This window comes from Mus caroli, chromosome 9 (assembly GCF_900094665.2).
Source record: "Mus caroli chromosome 9, CAROLI_EIJ_v1.1, whole genome shotgun sequence".
Taxonomy (NCBI): Eukaryota; Metazoa; Chordata; class Mammalia; order Rodentia; family Muridae; genus Mus; species Mus caroli.
Genome location: NC_034578.1, coordinates 13,544,918 through 13,571,021, shown reverse-complemented (window position 1 = coordinate 13,571,021; position 26,104 = coordinate 13,544,918). Strand labels below are relative to the sequence as shown.

Here is a 26,104-nt window from a genome sequence, read left to right as displayed (position 1 = left end):
TCTCTCTCTCTCTGTCTATCTCTCTCTCTTTCTCAGTATTCAGTTATTGGTGTGTGTATGTTTACGTGTGTTTGTGTGTATGTGCTTGTGTGTGTGCCATGTACACTAAGATGCCGGCATGGATCAATAAAAAGACATCAGATAGGGTCAATGGGAGTTAAAGTTGCTAGTTGTGCCATGGTACTGAGAAAGGAACTCAGTTTTTCTTCAAGAACAGCAAGTACTTTTAGCCAAAAAGCCATCTCTCCAGTCACGTTTCGGTATTCTTTATCATTTGAACAAGCACTTTTATATTCCCAATACATTAATAGTCATTGGATTTAATATTTAATAAAAATTCTTGCTATGGACATGCCACCATGATTTTTCCCTATAAGTCAAATAACTCTTTTTCACAAACTTTGAATATTACCTAATATTAAATCATATTTGCACAGTGAGGTAAAACCAATCTGTTGGTTTGTAATATATACATATTTTGCATATGCATATATGTATATATGCATATATGTAAATTATTAATAAAATCGTACTATTATGCAATTTATAATTGTAATTACCTCTTTTGCTTATATTTGGATTTGATATCCTTGTATTTCTTTATGAGTTTAGTTTTGTTTTAAACTGAAGTAGTGAGTTTAATGGACAGGCTGTTAGACTTTCGTGTAGGATTTCTCTGACTGAAACTGGTTCAAGAAGGAATTCTAGAGGTCTCTCCTTTTTTGCAAACTTTGAGTAAGAGATTGAATAAACTTGTAACACTGTTCTTGAAAATGTATAGAAACTGTGATCCATGCTTAGGAGATGTTTGTTTGTGGGGGCTTCTGAAGCATTGATTCAATTTCTTTCATGCTTAGAGAGGAATTCAAGCTACTTTTCCTCCATTTAATTTTGAAGTAAAACTTTTTTATAGCTTAATAAAATATTTTCAAAATGATTGCAAAATATTAACATGTAACTTATAAACATTTTATTTATTCCTGCAATTTATTAATGTGAATATCTTTCCCTTAATTGTACTTGATAAACATTAATCTCTCCTTTTTGAAACACCTAATGGGGTCACTACATTTTTGTGGAATCTTGCTCTGCCTTTGGTGCATTTTGTCTTTGTCACCCAAGTCCATCAAGTTTATCTCCATTCCGTGCCTATTTTAAAATTGTTGCTATTGTTACTCAGCTCACACATTCTGGGATTTCATGTTTTTAAACAATTAATCAGCATATACATATTCCCTAAGATATTGTGTGCTGCATTGCTTTCATTGTAACCTATTTTTAAAATTTTTTCTATTTCTATAACAGGAACATAGTAGTATGTTCTCAGAATTTATAAGGCGATCTTATTAATAATATTATTTCATTAACTTTTCATTACTAACCTTGTGATTAATAATAATTTTGATATTTCTAATTATATATGTACAAATTCATAGATAACTAATATCTAGTTTACTGTGTTACGAATATGTGTACACAACTCTTTATTTACATTTCTTTATTTTTAACTTTTGTAACTTTTATTGACATATAGTCATTGTAGTGGCTATTCCTGGTTGTCAACTTGACTATATCTGGAATGAACTACAATTCAGAATTGAAAGGCTCACCAGTGACCCTAATCTGGATGCTGGGAGATAGAAGTTTCTGACCTGGATCTTGGTATGGAGATCTTAAGGCATAGTGGCTATGGATTCCAGAAGATTAAGACAGGGAGATCTCCAAGTTCAAGGTTATCTGGGTTTAAACGTGTGGTGGCACACACCTTTAATCTGTGCTGGAGACTTTATAAGGACATTAGAAGAAGGAAGACTCTTTCCTTTCCTGCTTGCTGTGTGGGACTGAGCAACTGCTAGATCCTTGGACTTCCATTCACAGCTGCTACTGATCATTGTTGGGAGTTGGACTGCAGACTGTAAGTCTTCAATAAATTCCTTTACTCTATAGAGACTATCCATAAGTTCTGTGACTCTAGAGAAGCCTAATACAGTCATCAAGGTCATATTTAAAAATCTCTTGAAACAAATTTCTTTTTTCCCTTTTTTTTTTGTTTTTGTTTTTGTTTTTTGAGACAGGGTTTCTCTGTGTAGCTCTGGCTGTCCTGGAACTCTCTCTGTAGACCATGCTGGCCTTGAACTCAGAAACCCCCCTGCCTCTGCCTCCCAAGTGCTGGGATAAAAGGCGTGCGCCAACCGGCTGAAACAAATTTCTAAGGCAACTTCCTAGTCTATTTATACCACAATATTCCTGAAACCTTAGCCACGTTACAAAGAAAAAATTGTTTTTTAAACTTCTGGCTTATATTTAAAAGAGTCTCTATTAACTCTAAATTTTCATCAATTAATATATCGTAGATAATCATATATAATTGTTATATGCAAAATGGATTTTCCTTTGGAAATCTGTTAACTGATTCATAGATTTCTGCTAAGATTCACAGTCCCTAAAACAAGAAAGGGCTTTTTAAAAATAGGCTGGATTCTGACAACAGCCTTGGATGGAGGAGAGAACTTTCACAATACAAAGACAACATGAGACCAAAGTATCAGATTCTACCAAAGCCTAACAAAAAAAACCACTTACTAGTTCCAAGTATCACAAGACATGTTTTCAAGGTAGAAAAGAACAAATTGGTAATGATTTTATACTGTCAATGCAATCGAATGTAATCTTTAACAGTTAAATATTACTATAATATTTCTTTTAAGTCTACTTTAATATATTACGCATGAAAAATGTATGTGTATGTTCTATGTGATTTTTAAACATTTAGAACATCTTTGAGGGGGTGAGATGGCTCAGTGGTTGAAAATGCTTGTTGGAGATCCAATCCCCAGAACCCATATAAAATAACAGGTGAGGCTGTAATTCCAGCCTTGGAAAGCAGAGGTAGAGGATCTATTTCTGTATCAAGTTGATTAGCAAGAATAGCTATATCAGTGAGCTCTGGGTTTCATTTAAAAACCCTGTCTCACACTATAAAGTGAAAGAGCAATTAAGGGAGATTCCAGAGGCCTTAGGTGGTATCTGGAATACCACCTAAGACCTCTTGCATGCACCCAACACACACATACACAAACACACACACACACACACACACAACACACAAGGGCAAAGAAAAAAGAAACCTCATTGATAATTGAACTAGCTCATGTAAAATGAGTCCATTTATGCTGAACATGGTGTACATCTGAACCAATGCTTGGGAGACTGAGACAGAGTAATTCTGGAAGGTTGAAGCCATCATAGGTTATACAGAGGTATCCTGTTTCAAACTACAATAGTGATGATAATATTTAGACAAACTATCTACAGTTTAATTAATGACTGACTGAAAAAAGTTAACTTTTAAACAGCTTAATCAAAACATGCCAAGTATGTGTCAAGAAATCTTTCCTTGTTATAAAATAATCCAAAATAATCCAGTATACTAGTAATACTTTACTTTCTTTTTAGGCAAAGTTTGAACATCTAATTTTTTGACAATCAAACTTTGTCAATTTGATATAAGAATAAAAATAAGCCTTCAACTTCAGACACATATTTGTTAAATAAACTTAGAGTGGAATGATAAAATCAACTTTTGTTGGTCTTAGAAGAGGGTATAGTGAGATGACTTTGCAGTAAAGGCACTTGTTGACACACATGGTACATGGTGATGAGAGTTTGGCACCAGGAATACACATGAAAGTTAAGGTGAGAACCAACTCCAAAGGTAACCTTTGACCTTCACACAAGTACATGCACGTGTGCGCATGTGCATGCCTGTGTGTGTGTGTTTGTGCGCATGCACACCTGCACACTCACACACACACAATAACAAATAAAAATTTAAAGATAGTCAAGGAAATGTCTTCAATTCAGTCAATTATAATAAAGCAAAATCTTTACAGAAAAATAAAAATGTCAGAAGAAAAAAATAATGGGTATTTGAATAATTTGCAGTCTGTAACTATAAAAACTACTAAAATGCAAAGATCTTTTTGAATATTGCCTTTGATGAAATAAAATTTGAAATGTAGTAACTGAGATACCTCCTTGTGCCAAGAAATTAAACTGAGCATGTAAGATGTCAAAACAAATGCTGTGTAAGTTCCAAGCATAAGCATATAAAATAGAATTTCAATGGAAATCTTTGATATTCTCACAATATTTCTTATTTTGTTTTAAATGCAATCTTATGTGCCAGCCTAGGCTGGCCAGGAACTTGCAATCTTCATACCTCTGCCATTACCATGCCTAGATTAATAACTCCCAATTTTGCTACCTTGATATGGCTACAATAGCATACATCAATGCAACAGAAATAGCACAGTCTCTGAAGACACAGTCCATATATTACTTACTTTACTTTCCAGAAAAGACAAATGTTTCCATGGCCATATGACACTCGTTTACCATGCATGTCTTGAAAGCCTGAATTCTATTTTGAGTACTTGAGGTTCATGTATAAATGACAGTGCTTTAAGAAGAGAAAGAAAAATTGTGGTGCACTTCTCTTGTTACCTGAAAACATAATAGGTGTACATATATTAAATATATTCTTACAACTGTCCAGGTCATGTTTACCAGTTGCAATTCTTTTACTTAATGTTTGGGTATTTTGCATGATGATATTTAATCAAGACATTAACATGAGTAGAAGGTTGCTGATTTAAGGCAAGTTTGAGATCCACTAAAGTTAGTTGTACATTTGTCCTTCTGGTGGCTGTAGAAGCTTCATATTTTCTTTGGACATTATAAGATATCTTAGCTCTTGAAGTATGACTTTATTGCTATAGGAATTTTGCCACTTTGCTAATACTGGTATGCTCCATGCATCCATCCTTGGTGGTCCAATAATCATGCCTGTCCACCTTGTAAGTATAATGTCTTTATCATCTTCAAGGCCCCAGCTAACTGTACCATCACCTACTCCTTTTTATCATTCTTCAAGTTCTCCTGTGGAGACAGTCATCTCCTGCTACCAGATATACCTCATTTACATTTCTTAATAATCAGTAATTAAAAGCTCTATCAATTAAATCTAACATGAACATTGTAGATTTATCTGTTTCATTTTATTATTCTTAATATAGGGTTACTTTACATTGAGCTTAATTTATTACCCTTGTGTTAATATCTATACACTACTGATGAATTCAAAGTTTCTCATTACCTCAGTATACTTTCAGACGTTTTGTTTTGTTTTGTTTTAAGCTACAATTATCAATCATTACTGTAGCTCGGTCTTTACATAATTATGACATAAATGATGAAATGCCTTTACTACTACTTTCTCTTCTGTGTTTTCATTATACACACACACACGTGTGTGTTTGTGTGTGTGTTGAAATATATTTACTTGTATCCTCAATGCTGACCCCCCCTCCCAGAAACCCCCTCACAGTGTCCCTCCCCCTATTGCCCCTCTCCTTTTTCTCTGAGAGGGTGATGACCTTTTGGTATCACCCCACCCTAGCACATCAAGTCTCTACAGGATTAGACACATTCTCTCCAACTGAGGCCAACAAGCAGCCATGGTGACTGAACTGCTCATATGCTAAATATGTGCTGAGAACTTGGATCACCCCATGCATGATTTGATTAGTGACTCAGTCTTGAATTGATTCCAAGTTTCCAGATCAGTTGACTCTGTTGGTCTTCCTGTAGAGTTCCTATCCCCTTCAGCATCTTCAAGTTTTCCCTGAAACTCTTCTATAAGAGTCCCTGAGCTCCACCCAATATTGGACTGTGGATCTCTGCATCTGTTTCAGTCAGCTGTTTGGTAGAGTCTCTCAGAGGACAGATATGCTATGATCCTATTGCAAGCATAACAGAGTATCACTAATATTGTGAGGGATTGGTGCTTTTGTATGGGATAAGTCTCAAGTTGTGCCAGTTATTGGTTGGCTATTCCCTCAGTCACTGCTCCATCTTTGTTCCTGCATTTCTTGTAAACAGGACAAGTTTTGGGTCAAATTTTTGTGGATATGTTGGTGTCCTTATCACTCCAATGAGAGTGCTTCCTGGCTAAAGGAGGTGGCCTCTTCAGGCTCCATATTCTCACTGCTAGGCATCTACACTAAGGTCACCTGAATTGATTCTCGGGAGCCTTTCTCATCCTAGATCTCTGGTACTTCCTAGAGATTTCCCACAATTCCATACCTCCAGCAGCTCCAGATTTCCATTCCTTTTCCTGGGCTTCTGGCCCTCTTCCTCCTGTCTTCCAACACACCTGTTTTTGCACCCCATTTCTGCTCCACTCCCTCTTCCTTCTCCCACCCAACTCCCTCCCTCCCTCTGCTTCCTATACTATTTTATTCTCCATTCTCAGTGAGATTCAAAAATCCTTGGTTGGGCCTTCCTCTTTGGGAGGAAGAGGGCCTCCCAAACTTCTTCTTTGAGTCTGTGGGATATATCAAGGGCAACCTGTACATTATGGCTAATATCCACTTATCAGCATAAGTATCATACATGTCCTTGTGGGTCACTCAGGATATCATTTTCAAGTTCTATCCATTTATCTACAAAATTACTGATGTCCTTGCTTTTGATACCTCTAAATAGTATTCTATTCTTTCAATGAACCACATTTCCTGTATCCATTCTTCTGTTGAGTGACAACTGTTTTTGTTTATTTTCCAGTTTTAGGCTATTATGAATAAAGCTGCTATAAACACAGTGGAGCATGTGTCCTTAGGGTATAGTGCAGCATCTTTTGGATATATGCCCAGGAGCAATACAGCTGGGTTGTCAGGTAAAACTATTTCTAATTTTTGGAGGAAGAACCAGATTGATTTTCAGAGTGGTTGAACAAGTTTACAATCACACCAGCAATCAAAGAGTGTATCTCTTTCTTCACATCCTTGCCAGTATATGATGCTGCTTAAGTTTTTAAACTTAGCCATTCTAATTTCTATAAGGTAAAATCCTAGGATCATTTTGATCTGCACTTCCCTGATGATTAAGGATGTTGAACATTTCTTTAAGTGTTTCTGGGTGATTTGAGATTCCTCTGTTGATAATTTTCTGTTTATCTCTTTACCCCAATTTTAATTGGGTTATTTGATTTGTTGGAGTCCATCTTCTTAGATTCTTTATATATTTTGGAAATTAGCCCTCTGTTGAATCTAGGATTAGTGACGATCTTTTTCTAATCTGCAAGCTGCCATTTTATTTTACTGACAGTGTCCTTTGCCTTACTGAAGTTTTTCAGTTTCATGAAGTCTCATTTATCAATGCTTGATCTTAGATCCTGAGCAGTGGTGTTCTATTCAGGAAATTGTCTTCTATACCAATGTGTTCAAGGGTATTTCCCAATTTTTCTTCTATTACATTTAGTGTAACTAGTTTGATGTTGAGGTCCTTGATCCATTTGGACTTAAGTTTTGTGCAACCTGATAAATATAGATCTATTTGTATTTTTCTACATGCAGACATCAAGTTAGACCAACACCATTATTGAAGATGATTTATTTTTTTTGCTTGCATGGTTTTGGATTCTTCACAAAAATCAAGTGTCCATATGTGTGTGGGGGGTTCTTTCTGGGTCTTTGAATTGATTTCATTGATCAATCTGTCTCTGTACAAATACTATGCAGTTTTTATTGCTATTGCTTTGTAGTACAGATTAAGATCAGGGATGGTGAGCCCTCCAGCAGTTATTTAATTGTTAAAGATTGTTTTAGCTATCCTGAGTTTTTGGTTTTTCTAAATGAAATTGAGAATTGCTCTTTGAAGTTCTGTAAATAATTGTGTTGGGATTTGAAGGGAACTGCACTGAACCTGCAGATTGCTTTTGTGACATGGCTGTTTCAGTACATTAAACTTACTGATTCATGAACATTAGATATCTTTCCTTCTTCTGATATCTTCTTTAATTCTAGTACTGGTCATTAGGATTTTCACTTGCTTGGTTAGACTTACACAAAGATATTTTATATTATTTGTGGCTACTGTGAAGGGTGTTGTTTCCCTAATTTCTCTCTCATCCTGCAAATCAGTTTTATAAAGAGGGCATAATGGTTTCCTTGAGTTAATTTTTTTATCCAGTCACTTTGGTGTTGGAGTTTGGTAGAATTTTGAGGATCTCTTATGTATCCTATCATCTTTGAATAGTGATGCCTTGACTTCTTCATTTCCAATTTGTATCTACTTGATCTCCTGTTTCCTTATTGCCCTATAGAACTTCAAGTACTATATTGAATAGATAGATTGTACAGCCATGTTTTGTTTCTGATTTTAGTGTGATTGCTTTAAGTTTCTCTCCATTTAATTTGATGTTGTTTTTTGGCATACTTTATATTGCTTTTATTAATTATAGGTATGGGCCTTGAATACCTCGTCTCTCCAAAGGGGTTTTTTTTTTTTTTAACTGAATGGGTATTGGATTTTGTTGAAGGCCTTTTCAGCATTTAGATACAACTTCTAGAGTTTTCAGGTGTGCTGTTAAGTTGATAGTATGTCCCATACGTTTTAGATTGTTGGGCCTTCATTTTCAAAGAATTAACTTCTTCTTATTTTTTTCTTTTTTTATGCCTTTTTTAAATTAGATATTCTCTTTATTTGCAATTCAATTTTTTCTTTCCATTTGTTTATATGGTAGAGTACATTGATGAATTTTCATAGATTGAACCATCCCTTCATCTCAGAGATAAAGCCTAATTAATCATCATAGTAAATGATGTTTTCATATGTTCTTGAATTTGATTTGTGAAAATTTTATTTAGTATTTTTCCATAGATGTTTATAAGTGAAATAGGTCTAAAGTTTGCTTTCTTTGTGTGGTTTAAGAATCAGGATGGCTGTGGCATCATAGAATGAATCACACAGTGTTCTTTCTGTTTCTGTGTTGTACAGTAGTTTGAGAAGGTTGATATTAGCTCTTTTTTGAAAGTCTGGTAGTATTCTGCACTAAAATTATATGGCCCAGGAGTCTTTTAGTTGGGAAACCCTTAATCACAACTTTTATTTCCTTAGGGGTTATGGGACTGTTTAGATAGTTTACTTGATCTTGATTTAACTTTGGTGACTGGTATTTGTCTGAAAAATCATCCATTTCATTTAGATTTTCCAGTTTTGTGGAGTTAAGACTTTTGAAGTAAGTCATAATGATTTTTTTAAATTTTCTTAGTTTATGTTGTTATGTCTATTATTTCAAATCTGATTTTGCTAATTTGAATAGACTCTTTGTGCCTTTTAATTAGCTCAGCAAAGAGTGTGTCTATCTCCTTGATTTTCTCAAAGACCTGGCTCTTGGTTTTGTTATTTCATTTTATTGTTTTCTTTGTTTCTAATTGGTTGATTTCAACCCTGAGTTTGACAGTGTCCCACAGTCTGTTCCTCTTGGGTGAGATGTGCTTGTTTCTTTAGTTCTAGAGTTTTCAGGTGTGCTGTTAAGTTGATAGTATGTCCCATATGTTTTAGATTGTTGGGCCTTCATTTTCAAAGAATTAACTTCTTATTTTTTCTTTTTTTATGCCTTTTTAAAATTAGATATTTTCTTTATTTGCAATTCAAATGGTATCCCAAAAGTTCCCTATACCCCCACCCCACCCTGCTTCCCTATGTACCCACTCCTACTTCTTGGCCCTGGTGTTCTACTCTACTGGGGCATATAAAGTTTGCAAGACCAAGGGGTCTCTCTTCCCATTGATGGCCTACTAGGCCATCTTCTGCTACATATGCAGCTAGAGCCACGAGCTCTGGGAGTACTGGTTAGTTCATATTGTTGTTCTACCTATAGGGTTGAAGAACCCTTCAGCTCCTTGAGTACTTTCCTTAGCTTTTCCATTGGGGGCCCTGTGTTCCATCCTATAGATGACTGTGAGCATCTACTTCTGTATTTGCCAGGCACTGGCATAGCCTTACACAACACAGCTATATCAGGGTCCTTTGAGCAAAGTCTTGCTGGCATATGCAATAGTGTCTGGGTTTGGTGGCTGATTATGGGATGGATCCCCGGGTGGGGTAGTCTCTGGATGGTCCATTCTTTCCTCTTAGCTCCAAACTTTGTCTCTGTAACTCCTTCCATGGGTGTTTTGTTCCCTATTTTTTTTTTTTTTTTTTTTTTTAAGGGGAGAGCGCGAACGCAGTCCCCCACTACCACAAATTATGCAGTCGAGTTTCCCGCATTTGGGGAAATCGCAGGGGTCAGCACATCCGGAGTGCAATGGATAAGCCTCGCCCTGGGAAAACCACCTTCGTGATCATGGTATCTCCCCTGCCAGGTAAGTATTTTTGTTCCCTATTCTAAGGAGGAATGAAGTATCCACACTTTGGTCTTCCTTCTTCTTGATTTTCTTGTGTTTTGCAAATTTTATCTTGGGTATTCTAAGTTTCTGTGCTAATATCCACTTATCAGTGAGTGCATATCAAGTGACATCTTTTGTGATTAGGTTATCTCACTAAGGATGATATCCTCCAGATACATCCATTTGACCAAGAATTTCATAAATTCATTGTTTTTAATAGCTGAGTAGTACTCCATTGTGTAAATGTACCACATTTTCTGTATCCATTCCTCTGTTGAGGGGCATCTGGGTTCTTTCCAGCTTCTGGCTATTATAAATAAGGCTGCTATGAACATAGTGGAGCATGTGTCCTTCTTACCAGTTGGAACATCTTCTGGGTTTATGCCCAGGAGAGGTATTNCTGGATCNTCCAGTAGTACTATGTCCAATTTTCTGAGGCACTGCCAGACTGATTTCCAGAGTGATTGTACAAGCTTGCAATCCCACCAGCAGTGGAGTACTGTTCCTCTTTCTCCATATCCTCTCCAGCATCTGCTGTCACCTGAATTTTTGATCTTACCAATTCTGACTGGAGTGAGGTGTAATCTCAAGGTTGTTTTGATTTGCATTTCCCTGATGATTAAGGATGTTGAACATTTTTTCAGATGCTTCTCAGCCCTTTGCTATTCCTCACTTGAGAATTTTTTGTTTAGCTCTGCACACCACTTTTTCATGGGGTTATTTGTATTTCTGGAGTCCAGCATTTTGAGATCTTTGTATATATTGGATATTATTCCCCTATTAGATTTAGGATTAGTAAAAATCCTTTCCCAATCTGTTGATGGCCTTTTTATCTTATTGACAGAAGCTTTGCAATTTCATGAGGTCCCATTTGTCAATTTTTGGTCTTACAGCACAAGCCATTGATGTTCTGTTTAGGAATTTTTCCCCAGTGTTCATATCTTCGAGGCTTTTCCCCACTTTCTCCTCTATAAATTTCAGTCTCTCTGGTTTTATGTGGAGTTCTATGATCCACTTAGAATTGAGCTTTGTACAAGGAGATAAGAATGGATCAATTCACATTCTTCTACATGATAACTGCCAGTTGTGCCACCACAATTTGTTGAAAATGCTGCCATTTTTCCACTCTATAGTTTTAGCTCCCTTGTCAATGATTCTGGGTCTTCAATTTTATTCCATTGATCTACCTGTTGGTTGCTGTACCAGTACCATGCAGTTTTTAATCACTATAGCTCTGTAATACAGCTTAAAGTCAGGTGTGGTAATTCCACCATACGTTCTTTTATTGTTTAGAATAGTTTTTGCTATCCTAAGTTTTTTATTATTCCAGATAAATTTCCAAGTTTCCCTTTCTAACTCAGTGAAAAAATGAGTTGGAATTTTGATGGGTTTTGCATTGAATCTGTAGATTGCTTTCAGCAGGATAGCCATTTTGACAACATTAGTTCTGCCAATCCAGTAGCGTGGGAGATCTTCCCATCTTCTGAGATCTTCAATTTCTTTCTTCAGAGACTTGAACTTCTCTTCATACAGATCATTCACTTCCTTAGTTAGAGTCACACCAAGGTATTTTATATTACTTGTTACTATTGTGAAGGATATTGTTTCCGTAATTTATTTCTCATACTGATAGTCCTTTGTGTTGAGAAAGGCCACTGATTTGTGTGAGTTAATTTTATATCCCCACTACTGCACTGAAACAGTTTATAAGGCTTAGGAGTTTCTGGTGGAATTTTTAGGGTCAGTTATATATACTATCATATCATCTACAAATAGTGATAATTTGACTTCTTACTTTCCAATTTGTATCCCCTTGAACTCCTTTTGTTATCGAATTAATCTGGCTAGGACTTCAAGTACTATATTGAATAGTTAGAGAGAAAGTGGGCAGCCTTGTCTAATCCCTGATTTTAGTGGAATTGCTTCGAGATTCTCTCCATTTACTTTGATGTTGGCTTCTGGTTTGCTGTAGATTGCTTTTATTATGTTTAGTTATGGGCCTTGAATTCCCTATCTTTCTAAGACTTTTATCATGAAAGGGTGTTGGATTTTGTCAAATGCTTTCTCAGCATCATATGTTTTTTGTCTTTGAGTTTGCTTATATAGTGTATTACATTGATGGATTTCCATATATTAAACCACCCCTTCATCCCTGGGATGAAGCCTACTTGGTCATGATGGATGATCGTTTTGATATGTTCTTGGATTCGGTTTGTGAGGATTTTATTTAGTATTTTTGCACGATATTCATAAGGGAAATTGGTCTGAAGTTCTCTTTCTTTGTTGTATCTTTGTGTGGTTTAGGTATCAGAGTAACTGTGACTTCATAGAATGAATTGGGTAGAATACCTTCTGTTTCTATTTTGTGGAATAGTTTGAGGACAGTTTGAATTCTTCTTTGAAGGTCTGATAGAATGCTGCACTAAACCCATCTTGTCCTAGCCCCCCCCCCCCTTTTTTTTTTTTTTTTTTTTTTTTTTTTTTTTTTTTTTTTTTTTTGTTTTTTTTTTTTTTTTTTTTTTTGGTTGGGAGACTATTGATGCCTGCTTCTATTTCTCTAGGGGAAATAGGACTGTTTTGATCAATAATCTGATCCTGATTTAACTTTGGTACCTGGTTTCTGTCTAGGAAGTTGTCTATTTCATCAGGGTTTTTAGTTTTGTTGAGTATACCTTTTGTAGAAGGATCCGATGGTGATTTGGATTTCCTCAGTTTCTGTTGTTATGTCTGCTTTTTTATTCCTGATTTTGTTAATTAGGATAATGTCCCTGTGCCCTCTAGTTACTCTGGCTAAGTGTTTATCTAGCTTGTTGATTTTCTCAAAGAATCAGCTCCTGGTTTGGTTGATTCTTTGAATAGTTCTTTTTGTTTCTGCTTGGTTGATTTCAGCCCTGAGTTTGATTATTTCCTGCTGTCTACTCCTCTTGGGTGAATTTGCTTCGCTTTGTTCTAGAGCTTCTAGGTGTGCTGTCAGGCTGCTAGTGTATACTCTTTCTAGTTTCTTTTTGGAGGCACTCAGGGCTATAAGTTGTCCTCTTAGGACTTCTTTCATTGTGTCCCATAAGTTTGGGTATGTTATGGCTTCATTTTCATTAAACTCTAAAAAGTCTTTAATTTCTTTCTTTATTTCATCCTTGTCCAAGGAATCATTGAGTATAGTTCAGTTTCCACATGAATGTTGGCTTTCTATTATATATGTTGTTATTGAAGATCAGCCTTAGTCTGTGGTGATCTGGTAGGATGCATGGGATAATTTTAATATTTTTGTATCTGTTGAGTCCTGTTTTGTGACCGATTATATGGTCAATTTTGGAGAAGGTAACATGTGGTGATGAGAAGCAGGTATATCCATATTTTTTTGAGGATAAAATGTTCTGTAGATATCTACTAAATCCATTTGTTTCATAACTTCTGTTAGTGTCCATGTGTCTCTGTTTAGTTTCTGTTTCTAGGATCTGTCCATTGGTGAGAGTGGGGTGTTGAAGTCTCCCACTATTATTGTTTGAGGTGCCATGTGTTTTACTTTGAATTTTACTAAAGTTTCTTTAATGAAGGTGGCTGCCCTTGTATTTGGAGCATAGATATTCAGAATTGAGAGTTCATCTTGGTAGATTTTACCTTTGATGAGTATGAAACAGGCTCTGTCCCAGAAGATGGGTTGCCTCTACAGTCTGGGTGCTAACCTATATAGACTGGTCTCTGAGGGACCCAGGACACAAGATGGCTCCCTCATCTGCTCTGGTGTTCAGAGCCCTCCCACTTTGTCACTTCTCCTCTCGCGGGGAAGGTGCCCGGATGTCTGGAGCCAGAAATGGGGGTCTGTCCCAGAAGCTCTGTCACTTCTGCATGTCCCAGAAGCTGTGTTGTTTCTGCACTCTGCTAGCTCACCCTCTGCAGTCCATGAGCTGACCTGCGCAGAATAGTCTCAGAGGGACCAGGCTTGAATTAACTTCTTTACTTATTTCTTCACTGACCAACTGATCTTTGAGTAGAGAGTTGTTTATTTTCCATGAATATGTGGGCTTTATGTTGTCTTTGTTTTTCTTGAAGCCCAGCCTTAATTCATGTCGATCTGAAAAAATGCAAATGGTTACTTCAATATTTTGGTTTCTGTTGAGGATTGTTCTGTGCCTGATTATGTGGTCCATTTTGAAAAGGTTATGTGAGGTCCTGAGAAGAAGGTAAATTCTTTTGCTTTGGGATGAAATGTTCTGTCGATATCTGATATCCACTTGATTCATAATTATTCTCTACAGTTATAGAACTTATGGAATATCTCTATATACTAAGAGAAATTCTTGGAAATAATTACAGTCTTCAGTACTACTAACCCAACAATGAGCAGCTTTGAATGGGAAATTCAAGAATTTAATAGTTTCTCAGTCTAATGAGACTAGGTAGTTCAACTTGTCTTCTGTATAAACTAGAATCCTGAAGAAGTAGGTTTCAACTTACATGTTGACAAATAAGTGAAATCAGGCAGAGAAGAAGACGTCTTCCTTTTCCCATTGTACTTAACTGAAGTTTCTTTTACAAATGAGGGTGCCTTTGCATTTGGGGCATAGATGTTTAGAATTGAGATGCCATCATGGTAGAATTTTCTTCTTATGAGTATGAAGTAGCCTTCCCTATCTCTTTTGATTATTGATTATTTGATTATTTGGTTGAAAGTCTATTTTATCAGATATTAGAAAGGCTACTAAAACTTATTTCTTGGTTCATTGGCTTAGAATATCTTTTCCAGCCCTTTATTCTGATATAGTAATTATCTGTTGCAGAGGTCTATATCTCTTATAGAGGAAAACAATGGATCCTGTTTATGTATCCAGTCTGTTAGCCTGTGTCCTTTTGTCGGGGTATAGAGTTCATTGATGTTGGGAGATATTAATGACCAATGATTGTTAGTTCCTTTTATTTTGATTTTAGTAGTGGCACTGTGTGAGTGTGATTCTCTTCCTTTGATTTTGCTGTGAGATGATTAATTTCTTGTGTTTTCATGGGTGTAGTTACTCTCCTTGTGTTAGAATTTTCCTTTTAGTATCTTCCATAGGGCTAGGGTGATGGAAAGATATTGTTTAAATTTGGATTTTCCATGGAGTATTTTGGTTTCTCAATATATAGTGATTGATAATTTTGCAGGATATGTTAGTCAGAGCTGGCATCTTTGTTCTCTTAGAGTCTGCAAGGACATTTGTCCAGGATGTTCTGACTCTTAGAGTCTCTGTTGAGATGTCAGGTATAATTATGATATATCTGTCTTTACATGCTACTTAACCTTTTATTCCTTGCAACTTTTAGTATTCTCTCCTGGTTTTGTATTATCATGTGTTTTGATTATCATGTGTTAGGAGAATTTTCTTTTCTAGTTCAATCTATATGATGTTCTTTAAGTTTCTTGTATGTTTATAGCCATCTCTTTCTTTAGGATAGGGAATTTTTCTTTATATGATTTTTTGAAGATGTTTTCTGGCCCTTTGAAATGGGTATCTTCTCTCTCTTCTATTATTCTTAGGTTTAGATTTTTTGTACTGTTCCAAATTTCCTGGATATTTTGAGTTAGGAACTTTGTATTTGGCATTTTCTTTGACAGATGTATCAGTTTTTTTCCTACATGATCTTCTGAGGAAACATTTTCTCTTACATTTCTTGAATTCTATTCATGATGGTTGTGTCTGTAGTACTTGTACTCTTTCCTAGGTTTCCATCTTCATGGTTGCCTCCATTTATGTTTTTCTTATTGTTTCTATTTCAGTCTTTAGAACATAGACTATTTTACTTATTTTCTTTACCAGTCTGAATGCATTTTTCTGAATTTCTTTAAAAGATTTACTTGTTATATTTTAAAAGTCCTTTTTGGTTGTGTTTACCTGTATGTTTTAAGGGATTTTTTTTATATCCTCTTTAAATGACCCATTGTTTTCAATAAGATGTGATTTAAGATCACAGATTTGCACCTTAGGTGTATTCAGATATCCAGGGCTTGCTGTATTATGTTAGCTGAGTTCTGTTGGTGCCACATTTCACTGACTCTTGTTGATTATCTTCTTGTGCTTGCCTTCTTCCATTTGTTATATTGTTGTCTCTGGATTTGACTGGCCTGATAGTCCCTCAAAGTAATAAGCCTCTTGGACTGGTTGTCCTGGATTGCCGCATATCTCCCAAATGATAGGCAAAATTTTGAGGTACAGTGTGCAGTACAGATCTTCAATTTCAGGTGGAGTTGTATACTGTAATGAAGAGGATGTCTCTTAGGGCAAGGCAGAGCTCAGATGCTGGGGTCCCACATGTGGGAGTATTGACACAGGGGTGTCTCATCTGTGTGTTTTAGGTTGGAGCAGGTCTCCTGGGAGTCAGGCAGAGTTGTGGGGTTGGGGAGTGGTATGCCAATCAGCAATTGCAGTTGGAGCTGTGGGCTGGAAGAAACACCTTCCTTTTGCTTTCTTTATTAATTTCTTCAACTTTAAAAATTTTTATTTATATATTCTCCTATACAATATATTCCAGCTTCAGTCCCCTGTCCTCCCCTACTACAAGCCTCCCCAACTGCTCTCTTCCTCAGATCCACTGCTTCACTGTATCCCTTAAGAAAAGACCAGGCCTCTCAGTGAGAGCAACCAAACACAGCATAACAAGGTGTAATAAGACTAGGCATATCATATCAATAATACCCTCATTTCAAGTCTGATAAAAGCAACCCAAGGGGAGGAAAAGTCCTACTAGCAGGCAAAAGAGTTAGATACCCCATTCTCATTGTTAAGAGTCCAACAAAAACCCCAAGGAAAATAACCACTACATGTATGCTTAGGGCCTGGTACAGCACACTCTGTGGTTGTGACTTCAGTCTCTGTGACCACCTATGAGTCCTGCTTAGCTGATTCTTTAGACTATTTTCGTGCAGTATCCTCAACCACTCTGGTTCCTATAAGCCTAATCAGCACAGATAAAAACAGGTTGTATCTACAGTATCATAATTTCTCTGTGAGTGTTAAGGTTGTCTAAATATAGTATATAAGTATATAGTACATAATGTATAATATATCACTTATTTAGACCTGTTAGTATCACAGATTTTATATTATGTCCTATTTTAAATCACTTATTTAAAATTATTTACGAGTTGATTTCTAAATTTTAAAAACAAAATTAGAATTTGCCACATTTGTATGTCTTAAACTGCCTTCCCAGCCTACCTATAAAATACACAGTATGTAAAATTATTTAATGTATTTATCCATACTATCTTGATTCTCCCATATGCTTCTTATCATGTTCTTAAATTAGGATGACAGTGAGAAATGTCTTTATTTTCTAAAAGTCTTGGTATTTTGCTCTTTGAACTTATTTTTTTCTAGGAATATCAGATTATTTTTTGAGCTTTGAATGCCAAGGAAGATGAGAACTTACTATTTGTCAGTGTGATATATTCAGAAGGCCTGGGGTACAAAGGCCCAAGGGTAAATTCATTTACTAGAACTGAGTAATTCTCAATTCCTTAGGAGAGACCTCAGTTTGGGTATTTAATTGCTGAAGCTGAAATGGCATCCATTAACTCTGTAGAACATAATCCTTAAGCTCTAAAGCTAAAGGGAAGAAGGGGTTTGGAAAAGCTATTGACTCAGGTCAGTTTCAGCGACTTACTAATGTGGAGCACTGGGAATGAGTTACTAATTCGATGGACTTTTATGTAGCTTGTGATTATCTCCCTACAGGACACAGTCATGAGGGGCAGTAGCTGAACTGACAGCTTCGTTATCCTTAGCAGTGCCCAGTATCACAGTACAGCATGGCAGTCTGCTGCTCCAGGACACACTCACTGACCTACTCACAGTAAATTAAAATACCCTGTCCCATCAAAGCCTGGTTGTATTTTCATATTGTCACCACTTCAAATGCTTTGAGTCTGAGCCTGTGGAAGAAGCCAGGACCCAACACCCTGTATTCTATTTCTTAGACTGAAGTACTCCAGTTATTGCATCATTGTGTCTAGAGTTCCTCACATCTGTTCCTCCTCACTTAAAGCATGGCGTTTGTTCCTGCTGAAGAAATCTGCTCCTTACCCATTTTTTTTTTAATATTACACACTAATGTATATCACCATGTTTGAAGGTTGTCTCCCTAACTTTTAAAGTCATTCAGACAGGCAGACAGAAAAACACTCACACAAACACATACATAGGAAACAACCAAACCCAAACTCTGGGGAATTTGTAGGCTTTATAGCATCTGTAGGCTCTGAAAATTTACCAGAAAGATAAAAGTTTAATCATGACTATTTGCATCAAAATACAGTCTATATAAATTCTACATATATGAAAACATGTAGATATATTTTTCTTTGGACTTTTTTTCCTTGATACTGCCATGTTCTCATCTTGAGTGAGGTAACACAATCACAAAGGAACTCACACAATATGTATTCACTGATAAGTGGATATTAGCCCAAAACTTAGGATACCCAAGATATAAGATACAATTTGATAAACGCATGAAACTCAAGAAGAACGAAGACCAAAGTGTAGACACTGTGCCCCTTCTTAGAATTGGGAACAAAACACCCAGGGAAGGAGTTACAGAGACAAAGTTCGTAGCTGTGATGAAAGGATGGACCATTTAGAGACTGCCATATCCAGGGATCCATCCCATAATCAGCTTCTAAACGCTGACACCATTGCATACACTAGCAAGATTTTGCTGAAAGGACCCAAATATAGCTGTCTCTTGTGAGACGATGCCGGGGCCTAGCAAACACAGGAGTGGATGTTCACAGTCAGCTATTGGATGTATCACAGGGCTCCCAATGGAGAAGCTAGAGAAAATACCCAAGGAGCTAAAGGGATCTGCAACCCTATTGTTGGAACAACATGATGTACTAACCAGTACCCCGGAGCTCTTGTCTCTAGCTGCATATGTATCGAAAGATGGCCTATTCGGCCATCACTGGAAAGAGAGGCCCATTGGACTTGCAAACTTTATATGCCCCTATATAGGGGAATGCCAGGTCCAAAAGAATGGGAATGGGTGGGTAGGGAAGTGGGGGGCGCTATGGGGGACTTTTGGGATAGCATTGGAAATGTAACTGAGGAAAATATGTAATAAAAATATTAAAAATTAAAAAAAAAAGAATGTGCTACTCTGGCCCCGGCCACACCAATGCTTGGTTCCTTCTATTTTTAATAAACTGCTTCATATTTGAAAAAAAAAAGATGTTTTTGAACTTACTCATTATATTTCACATCTCAGTTTAGATGACAAGGTCTAAAGTGACTTCCTACAACAATCTCAACAAACTAGGCAGCACAAAATAATGTTGTGTCAGCTCTAAATGGGATGTCTCCATTAAATGCAGTCACTCAGACCTCAAGACTACCTGGGAAAGGGAAGCGGAAAGAGTGTGAAAGGAAGCGGAGATGAAGGACACCAGAAGAACAAGTCCCTTTCAATCAAATGAGCAAAGCTAATATGAACTCAGAGACTGTAGCAACACACACAGAGCCTACACAGGTCTGCACCAGGTCCTCTGCACATACATTATATCTTTTAGTTTACTAATTTTATGAAACTCCTGAATGTGTGAAGGAATGCAACTCTGATTCTTGTGCCTTCTCCTGGGTTTTTTCCTTCTCTTGGTTTTCCTTGTCCAACTTCTATGTGATTCTTCATTTATCTTATTCCATTTTATTTTGTTTTATTTTATTGTTATCTCCTAGAAGACTATTCTATTCTAATGAGAGAAATGAAATGGATTCAGATGTGAGGAGAGGTGAGAAGGAATTGGGAGTGAAGGAAGGGGAAACTGTAATCAGGTATATTTTATGAAAAGAATCATGTTTCAATAAAAAGAAAACACAACAGCAATAATAAAACAACAAAAACAGATGACAAAGATTGTAAGATCCAGAACGCCAGAAAGTCTACTATGGAACAGTATTGGTTTAATTTTATGTCTGCATAAGTGTGGTCGTAAAATGGCATTATCAATTTGGGAGTGAGAAATTTTGCAGTCCCACCTCTAGAGAGAGAATTATAGGCAATTAATGGCTCCTGGGAGAGAGATAATTAGCCCTACCAAGGAATGAGCTCTGCTATTGATTGTCCAATGCAAAGTGGTCATCCTTGAAATCATGTACAGACCACCAACAGAACTGGGCTGACCCAGTGTGTGTGTTTGTGTGTGTGTGTGTGTGTGTGTGTATGTGTGTGTGTGTGTGTGTGTATGTTTATGTGTGTGTGTGTATGTGTGTGTGTATGTATGTGTAAACATTTCAAAGTTAGGAGCATTGGAGGGGTTAAATGGAGGGCAGCTTGGAGAAGCTAGAGGGAGAAAAGTGGGAAGAAAAATGATGTAAATCAATTTCACGGAAAGACTTATAAAAAATAAAATAAAATTAAGAGCCGGGCATGGTGGCGCACACCTTTAATCCCAGCACTCGGCAGAGGCAGGCGGATTTCTGAGTTCAAGGCCAGCATGATCTACTGTTGTGGGCCCACCAGCAGCTAGCGAGGAACGGTATGAGTGAGATGGCAGCTCCAGCTGAAAGAAAGGAACTAGACTAGACACTAGACGGATGGATGGAAGAAAGAACAGAGCTAAGACAATCGTGTTCTGTTCAAAGCTCAATTTTACTAATTCGTGCACCGAGCTATGAAGCAGGGGGAAAGGGTTAATTCCCACCAAATAATCCTGGGATCTAGTTGCAGGGTGTATGGCTCCAGAACAGCAAGGCAGCAAGCTCCAGCAGTGGGCGTGGCAGAACGATTGAGCGACAGGCTCCACCCCATGCAAACAGTGAAACCTGAGCAAACAGGTTTCAGGCTGAGTGGGTAGAGGGGGTTAAAGTCTACAAAGTGAGTTCCAGGACAGCCAGGGCTATACAGAGAAACCCTGTCTTGAAAAAGCAAACAGACAAACAGAATACCAAAAAAAACAAAAACAAACAAACAAAAAATTGACGTAACAATTTAAAATGTACAAGGTCAAATAATTTCACAAAAAAGAAAGTTGCAAATATAAAAAGGAGAAAATAACCATTATGAAATATGATTTATATTGATTACCACAGTAAAAGTGTTTTGGTGAAAATATCTTCAAATTTTTTATTATATCTATACTGATATATTTAATTAGTTCCTATGTTCTATGTACTACAATATATATTTATATTTACATATATATATATATATATATCCTTTATGTGTACTGCATATGTATGTTTAATAAAATAAATCAATCTCTGTATAATATATTAAATAATGAACAAGATAAAAAAGAAAGGCTTTTTCTCTTATTTTCTTACATTATTGGAGGCTGGAACTCTGAATGAGATGCCTCTGTGTTCTCTCTTGTTCCTTACTAGCTTCTGGAGGTGACAGGTACTGTTTGCTGTCTGGTGTGTCACTGCCATTTCTGAGTCTGTCACTGGGATTTGCTCTTTCTGTATGCAGTTATTACAAATCTTCACTTTATATGGGCCCATGCTATGAGTGACTAAATTTCCATCTCATTCTACTATGACCTCCTATTAGCCTCACACGTCAGTGACCTTGTTACTTTCTTTTTTTTTTTTTTTTCAACATGATATTTTATTTGATTATTTGGGAAATTCACATATTGCACCCAATCACACTCACTTTCTAGTCCTTCCAGGTGGTTTGCCCTCTGACCCTTATAACCTCCCGCCCCACCCCCCCCAAAAAAACCCACAAGTCCAATTTGTTTTGCCCATATACTAACAGAAGCATGGTCAAACACCTATAGTCATCTCCTTAAAGAAAGATGAGGCTTTCCCCATCTGCACCCCTGTCAGAAGTGATCAATTGTGGGGAGCTACACTTTACCATTCTTATCACAATTTTTAATAATGTTCTTCAATTGTTTCCTCACTAGGGCATAATTGTTTAAGGAGTGTGGGTGTCACAGAAGCCTTGTGTGTGTCTCTGTATCAACTCTGGGTCTACAGTCATTAATGCCACTGCAAGAATAGCTTCCTTGTCATTTATAGTCAGTGGATCATTGACTTCTACAGTTTGTGATGACAGACCAGACCATGGACATCACCATCATCCTTGGCAATATCACAGGTCCTGGAATCAGCGTGGCCTCCAAGGCATGGGTCGCAGACACTAATATGGTCACTGGCAGCAGTCTAGTTCATTGACACCAGCATGGCTTCAGGTAGCAGTGCAGACTGGCCATCCACATGGCCTTTGGTGGTAACACAAACAAGGGCGATTACAGATTTCTTTGAGAGCACAGACTATGAACTCAAGGCCTTCATTGGCAGTCAGATTGGACTAGCACATGCCTTTAATCCCAGTACTTGGGAGAAAAGGGCAGGAGGATGCCTGTGAGTTCAAGACCAGTCTGGTCTACAAAGTAAGTTCCAGAATAGCCAGGACTACACAGAGAAACTATGTCTTATAGCAGGTGTGTGTGTGTGTGTGTGTGTGTGTGTGTGTGTGTAGGGCTGGGGAGTGAGGTTTGGTAAACAAATTTTGATCTTTAATATCTGATGTTATCCCTCTTCTTGTCCCCTTTGGACCAGGGTGGGCATTTTTTCCCCACAACACTTGGATGTCCTTTAAAATGTTGTAGTGCCTGTTCCTACTACTGAAAGAATGGGAAGTGACTTTTTTTTCCTGTTTGATGTTTTTCCATTTTATTTATTTATTTATTCATTTATTTATTTTTCACTTTACATCCCAATCACCAATCCAAGTCCCACCCCAGTCTCTCATCCAAACCCTCCTCACCTCTTCTGAGATAGTGGAGAGCCCCATTGGCTATCACCCCACTCTGGAACATCAAGTTTATACAGGGCTAGAAGCATCCTCTCTGTCTGAGGCCTAGCAAGGCAGCCCAACTAGAATAATGTATTTAAGAGACAGGAAACCATTTTAAGGACACCGCACCCACAGTTGTTCAGGACTCATGCAAAAACCGAGCTGCAAATCTGCTACATGTGTTGGTGAGTGGCGGCTAGATCCATTCCTTGTAATGCTCTTTGGTTAGTGGTTCAGTCTCTGAGCCCCCCCACCCCCCCCCGCCCCAACTCTCTAGATCAGTTAAATCTCTTGATTTTTCTAAGGAGTTGCTATACCCTCAATCCTTCCTCTAACTCTTCCATAAATGTTCCCAAGCTCCATGCAGAGATTGGCTGTAGTTTTCTGCATCTGTCTGAGACAGCTGTTAGGTGGACTCTCAGAAGATAGTTATGTTAGACTCCTGTCTTCAAGCATAACCGAGTGTCATTAATAGTGTCAGAGACTGATGCTTGCCCATGAGATGGGTCTCTTGCTGGGCCTGTGATTGCTTAGCCATTCCCACAGACTATGCTTCATCCCCTCTCTCCTCCCTACTACTGTAGATAGGATAAGTTTTCAGTCAAAAGTTTTATGGGTGATTTTCTTTATTTCCACTGTATGGTTTTGCCTTCCTTGTCAAAAACAAAACAAAACAAAAGAAAACAAACAAAAAAAAACAAACAAAAAAACCCAAAAAACAACAAAACAAAACAAATGTCCATATGTATGTTGGCTTATTTCAGAATCCTCAATTCTGTTCTATTAGTAAAATTCTTTGTTTCTGTACCAATACCTGTAGTACATCTTAAAGTCAGGGATGATGATACCTCCAGAAGTTCTCTTACTGTTCAGGATTTTTTTTTTAATCTATCCTTGTTTTGTTGTTTTTGTTTTGTTTTTCCATATGAAGTTGAGAATTGCTCTGTCAAGGTCTATAAATAATTGTGTTGGAATTTTGGTGGAAATTGCATCACATCTGTAAATTTGTTGTGGTAAGTTGACCATTTTCACTGTTAATCCTATAGGTTAATGAGCATGGAAGATCTTTGCATCTTCAAACATCTTTCTCAATTTCTTTCTTCAGGGGTTAAGATTCTTGTCATACAGATCTTTCACTTGCTCAGTTAGATTTACACTAAGATATTTTACATTATTCATAGCTATTGTAAAGGATGTTGTTTACCCAATTTCTTTCATAGCCCATTTTTATTTTGTATAAAAGAGGACTACTGATTTTTTGAATTAATTTTGTATCCATCCTTTTGGTTTAAGGTATTTATCAGCTGTAGGATTTCTCTGGCAGAATTTTTGCAGTAGCTTATATATCATATCATCCACAAAAGTTTTTGACTTCTTCCTTTCCAATGTGTGCCCTCTTGATCTCCTCTAGTTTTCTTATTGCTCTAGCAATAATAGATCATGAGAGATTGGACAGCCTTGTTTTGTCCCTGATTTTAATGGAATTATGTTAAGTTTCTCTCCATTTAATTTGATATTGGCTATTGGCTTGCTACATTTTGCTTTGATTGTGCTTACATATGTACCTCTCTAACTCTTTTACTGGAAGAGGTATTGTATTTTGTCAAAAGATGTTTTCAGTATCTAGTGAGATGACCATGTGAGTTTTTTCTTTCAGCTTATTTATATATTGTATTGCACTGATGGCTTTATAAATACTGAACCATCATTGCATCCCAAGGATGAAGCCTCCTTGATTATGTTGGATGATGTTTTTGATGTGTTCTTGGATTTGGTTTGCAAGTATTTTATTTTATTCAATGTTCATAAGAGAAATTGATCCACAATTCTCTTTCTTTGTTGTTAACTCTTTGCATGGTTTAGATATCAGAGTGATTCTACCTTTATAGAATTAGTTTGATAGTGTTATTTGGGTTTATATATTGTGAATAGTTTGAGGAGTTTTAGTATCAGTTCATCTTTGAAAATCTGGTAGAATTATGTACTAAAACTATCTGGCCCTGGGTTCATTTTGTTTGGCAGATTTTAATGACTGTTTCTATTTCCTTAGGGTATTTAGGGCTCTTTAAAAAGTTTACCTGATCATTATTTAAATTTGGTAAGGGCCGGGTGTGGTGGCACATGCCTTTAATCCCAGCACTTGGGAGGCAGAGGCAGGCAAATTTCTGAGTTCAAGGCCAGCCAGGTCTACAGAGTCAGTTCCAGGACAGGCAAAGCTACACAGAGAAACCCTGTCTTGAAAAACAGAAACAAATAAACAAACAAACAAATTTGGTAAGCCGTACCTGTCTCAAAAATCATCCATCTATTTCATTAAGATTTTTCAGTTTTGTGGAGTACAGGCTTTTAAGGACCTAGTGATTCTTTGAATTTCCTGTGTCTGTTCTTATGTCTCCCTTTTCATTTTTTGATTTTGTTTATATGGATACTGTTTCTGTGCCTTTTAGTTAGTTTGGCAAAGAGTTTGTCTATCTAGTTGATTTTCTCAAAGAACCAGCTCTTGATTTGGTTGATTCTTTGTATTGTTTTCTTTATTTCTAACTTATTGATTTCAGCCTAGATTTTGATTTTATTTTCTATATTACATTCCTCTTTAGTTTGCTTGCTTCTTCTTTTTTCCTAGAGTTTTCAGGTGTACTTTTAAAATTTCTGACATGAGAAGTTTCTAATTTCTATATGGAGGCAATTGGTGCTATGAACTTTCCTCTTAGGGCAGCTTTCATTGTGTCCCATGAATTTGATTATGTTATGCTTTCCTTTTCATTAACTTATAGGAAGTCTTTAATTTCTTTCTTTATTTCTTCCCTGATCCAGAGATCATTTAGTAGAAAGTTGTTCAATTTCTAAGAGTATATATGCTTTCCTGTATTTCTTTTGTTGTTTAAGTTCATCTTTGATCAATGGTGGTTTGATAAGATACAAGGTTTTATTTCAATTTTCTTGTACCTGTTGATGCTTGCTTAGAAACCATCTATATGTTCAATTTTGGAGAAGAATCCATGAGGTCCTAGAAGAAGGTATATTCTTTTATGTTTGGGTGAAATTTTCTATAGATGTCTATTAAGTTCATTTGATTCTTTTTTTTTTTT

At 36.8% G+C, this 26,104-nt stretch overlaps 1 non-coding gene across 1 annotated transcript; it reads right to left on the bottom strand.

Annotated features, from left to right (window-relative positions):
- Positions 1-10,055: 10,055 nt before the first annotated feature.
- Positions 10,056-10,219, bottom strand: LOC115031996. Its single transcript, XR_003837647.1, has one exon. It is a non-coding gene; the product is annotated as a U1 spliceosomal RNA (small nuclear RNA).
- Between the last annotated feature and the right edge of the window lie 15,885 nt (positions 10,220-26,104).